This window comes from Cherax quadricarinatus, chromosome 25 (assembly GCF_038502225.1).
Source record: "Cherax quadricarinatus isolate ZL_2023a chromosome 25, ASM3850222v1, whole genome shotgun sequence".
NCBI classification, from domain to species: Eukaryota; Metazoa; Arthropoda; class Malacostraca; order Decapoda; family Parastacidae; genus Cherax; species Cherax quadricarinatus.
In genome coordinates, this window is record NC_091316.1 from 9541925 (window position 1) to 9546793 (window position 4869).

At 39.7% G+C, this 4869-nt stretch overlaps 1 non-coding gene across 1 annotated transcript; it reads left to right on the plus strand.

The window, feature by feature from the left end:
- The first annotated feature begins 1728 nt into the window (after nt 1–1728).
- Nucleotides 1729–1810, plus strand: TRNAL-UAG (transfer RNA leucine (anticodon UAG)). The gene has a single exon. It is a non-coding gene; the product is annotated as a tRNA-Leu (tRNA).
- Nucleotides 1811–4869: the final 3059 nt, after the last annotated feature.

Below are 4869 nucleotides of genomic sequence, written 5' to 3' on the forward strand. Positions count from 1 at the left end.
TGGCGCCTTGCACATTTTCAAACTTTTTCTGTCAAGTGTTCGGCCAGAGCACTGAATTACCACCATTTTCACCATCCCATTATTTTTTCGCTCCCCTCATGTCATCACAGTGCACGCCAGAATATGTCCAACTATGTGTGAACATTTGAAACACAATTTTTTGGCTTAGTAGTTGCAGTTTTTATCATTAGGGTGTTGACTGGCATGGGTGCTTAATAGAAGGCTGAGTGTAAGGTAAGATTTGCTGTCATACATAATTACATGATATATATTTCAAAAGATAAAACTAATATACTTTATAAATTAATGGAGAAGCCTACTTCCATGATCCCAGCCTACTACTTGGCTGGGATCATGGTTTTTAAATGGGGGTATAAAACCTAGCTGGGGTAAGCCAGGGAATGTTTAACCAGTTACGGGTCTTCATTTGACAAAGACCCGTGTGAAGAGACTCTCATCATGGTAGTCCATCTTCGGACACTTGGTGTTAATTTTCTTTCTGAGGTGCATTATTATACAGTATTTGCCTAAAAGCGCTTTACTTATATGGATAACAAAGCGAGTAATGCGGAAAAACTTGGATATCGCATTTTTATCATGTGATATTTATTTATTTAGAGGGTTGGTCGGCAAGCTAGCGGAAGGCTGTAGCCAGACGACCAAACGATTCACAGAGCAAGTGATCACATGACTCGAGACCGTGAGTCAGTAGTAGTTCAAACTATATCTGATGACAAAAAAAAAAAATACTACCACCTCTGGTGCATGGTACCTAGGTATGGTACCCTGTGTCTGGACGGAATGTTAACTCCTTTTATACGTAAGTACTGTAACTTAATGTATCTTTTCAAGACTTTTTTAAATAATAATAATAATATCTTTATTTCTACAAGTACATGTACAATGTGTACAGGCCTAGCTGACATCAATGACATATTACTATATAGAAAGCAGCTTGTTATGCACATCATTTCGGGCAAATTAGGTCAGTTTTGTCACGGGATCCGACCCACACCAGTCGACTAACACCCAGGTACCCATTTTACTGATGGGTGAACATGGACAACCGGTGTAAGGAAACCCGCCCAATGTTTCTACCCCTTTGCCGGGAATCAATCCCAGATCCTCACCGTGTGAAGCAAGAGCTTTTGCCACCAGGCCACGGAGCCACTTCTCTTAGTAACACTATTAAATACACTTACAAAGACGGTTTGTTCTTTGTCGCAATGGTGTCACAGTGAAGTTCGTTTTCATTATTAAATTAATGAGTTTGTTTAATAATATTGTTTATCACCTTAACCTTGCTTTACCTAGCATGTTTAATAATTATTGTTTATCACCTTACCCTTGCTTTATCTAGCATATGCGCGCGCAGTTTTAATGCTTGGCTTTATTCCTAGTAATCTTTATAGTCTAGTCTGTGCAGTCTTCGCCTTGTGTGTCAGATGACAGGTCGTGACATTTCACTGTGAATCAATAAACCTTTGTTTCAGTTTCTTCTAGACAATTCTTTTATGTATTAGACAACATATGAAGCTGCTCTTTATACTTATGTGCATGCATGCATATATATGTAATTATTAATAACACACACCCGCTTAGCGAAGAAGCGGGGCTAATAGCTATGACTCGACTCTTGCAACCACAAACAGGTGAGTACACAACCACACCACACAGCAGGCCAAGTATCTAATCAACAGGTGCCTGTGACAAAACTTTAACTAATACGGTAACGTGACCGAGTGGTCTAAGGCGCTGGATTTAGGCTCCAGTCTCTGCGGAGGCGTGGGTTCGAATCCCACCGCTGCCAGAATTGCTTTGTAGCGAAGAGGCTGGGCCAGGAGCTGTGAATCGACCCCTTCTACTATATATAGGTGAGTACACACATTTTTAACACTCCGACTGTCTCCCACCGAGGTAAGGTGACCCTACAAAAAAGAGAACACTTACACTGTCGCTCATTCAACCACTGTCCTGCCAGAAGGGCACCGTCATCACAGTGCAGATGGTCATCCAAGCCGAAACATCTTCAACTCTTATTAACAGTGCAGGTACCATACTTCCCACCTCCTGGACTCAAGTCCGGCTAACCAGTTTCCACGAATCCCATAAAAAATGTTAACTTGCTCACGCTCAATAACGCGTTGTTATAAAACCACTTGCCTCCACTAACGTGGTCACACAAGCACTTCTTAGATGTCCACGCCCCTAGCACTTAAAATATTGTTTACTCTCTTTAAGCTTCTGGGGTGTCTATACACCACCCTAATCATTCTACTTTGGCTTCTAACCTGTTTAAATGCCGAAACCACCTCAACGACCTATTTACAACTCTCCAAATATAATTTTGGTAACCTCACAACTTCTAATTTTTAAGTCCCAAATTCTCTACATACTATTTAAACGCATCTGCACTGCTCCCCTCCTCCTTGCTAGATTTTTAGATTTTGTCACCGAAGTGGCTAGTTTATTGTGCCACCGAAGTGGCTAGTTTATTGTGCACCCCGTATTCATCCTGTGGACGGGAGAGCAGGGTTATAGGTGTACATTTGGATTTATATCTACAATTCACTTATCCGTTGCAAGGAAATTTAGGAAATTTGCTTAGTATATTTGGTATCTTATTTTCATTAATAAGATATCTTGACATGTCACATAGGTTATTATACTGTCTATCTCTATATTCCTCAGTAAGTGGATAATTAAGCACATAGTGTTCGAGACAGTGACCATATGCCTGACCACATAATTTGCATTTAGTTTGATCATCTGTGTCTCCCAAACTGCCAGAAGTACTTGTAACCAAGCCTAAGACTGGCCACTACAACATCAGTCAGTCTGTTCACATTGCAAGTTGCTCCATAAACATACTTATCTACGTTCATGTTATCATAGTGGGTTATAGATCTACTCAGACTTCTAATTGCATTCCTATAACATTCATTTTCATTATTTACTTCTTTCCTAATATATCAATAAATAACAAAAAAAAGCACAATACCGTGACTGGAACGATACACAAATAACCCGCACATAGAAGAGAGGAGCTTACGGCGACGTTTCGGTCCGGCTTGGACCATTTACAAAGTCACACTAACGAAAGGAGAGTAGGAGGTGGTAGTAGTAGTAGAGTGGAAGGTAGAAGTAGTAGTGGGGAGGTAGTAAGGAGGAGGAATCAGTCAAATACTAAGAAACAGGAGCACTGCAAGGGAGCTAGCTGCCCACAGAGGGTAAGAGCAAAAACACAGAGGGGGGGGGGAATAGATAAATAATGAAGGAACATGTACGCAATGCAGAAGAAAGACAACCTAAAGGAGAAAAAGGAAAGATGAAGGGGGAAGAGGGAGAAGAAAAAAAGAGGCATCAGGTTAAGTCACGAGCGTTCTGAAGTTTGGAGCATTTTACAATGTAGTAGGAAAGGAAGGCATCTACAGAGACGAAGCCAGGACTAAGATTCATACAAGGAAAGTTGTGTATTAGGGAGGATTCAACCAGACGGCGACTGTTAAAGTTGGAAGTAGGGAAGGCAGTTTTAGCAGAAGACCAGTCAATAGGATAACTGTGATCTCTGACATGACAGAAAAGAGCACGGTCCAAGTCGGACCGAAACGTCGTCGTAAGCTCATAACTTCTATGTGCGGGTTATCTGTGTATGTAACATATCAACTTTATTATGAAGGTGTAATCCAATGTGTGATGGGATCCATAGCAATTGTATATTAATTCCTTTTTCCCAGATTTTTGAGTATCTATACCTGGCTTCTCCAATGAGTATGTTGTTGGAGTCATTATATGAGTCAAGAGTCTTCATTGATGACATAGAATCAGTGTCATAAGTTAGCTTTAGCGCCATTAGGTTCGCAAACAATTCAGTTTGCAGTGTAGACGGCCAAATGTTAATTCTTATGCCTAACTCACAGTTGCTCTCTGCCGTGTCATCGGCAGAGAGCAACTGTGACAACTCCTCTCTGCATCAAATTCGGTATCTTTTAATCCCAGAACTCTCTCCTGCACACTGTTGTTCACTTTTTTGCAACTCCATTTTCACACATGCTTTAATATAGATAAAGTTATAAATGCAAAAATTTCCTTACTTTTCCTGTAAACATTTGGTTTACACATCACATACACTTCCTGAAATCTTGTTCGTCTTGATCCCGTTTATCCCAGCTGCATTTACCCGCTTTAATTTTACCCGTTGCCTTATGCACTTACCCCAAACTCACATCTGGCTCTTCCTCACACCCCAAACTCACATCTGGCTCTTCCTCACTCCTACAAGGTCTTATGTCTCCCTACCTAATGCATGAAATCACTGCCTCGGTTTCTTCATCAGCAATTAACAACTCAAAATATTCCATTCATCTTCCTGGTACCTCTACCTCCTCCATCTAATGGTTTCTCTCTTGTTTTTAACTATTAAATTCATTCGTTTCCTAAGCTTTCTCAACTGATTCATCTCACTCCAAGATATATATATATATATATATATATATATATATATATATATATATATATATATATATATATATATATATATATATATATATATATATATATATATATATATATATATATATATATATATAGATAGATAGATAGATAGATAGTAAGCAAATATCGCAAACCAAGCGATACAAGATGCAAAAAAACCACGGAGGGAGTAGAATGATAGCTCTAGGTCTTTCGTGTTGCAATCAACACATCAGAAAATAGGAGGGTTTCCAGGCGAATACGTTCCTTGGGAACCGCATTCACTGGAGTGAGAGAGAGAGAGAGAGGAGAAGGTACCGGAAGTGCTCACAGGCATAGCATTACAAAAATTCCACAAGCATTGATATTGTAACCTAAACGAAATTAACGTAGCAA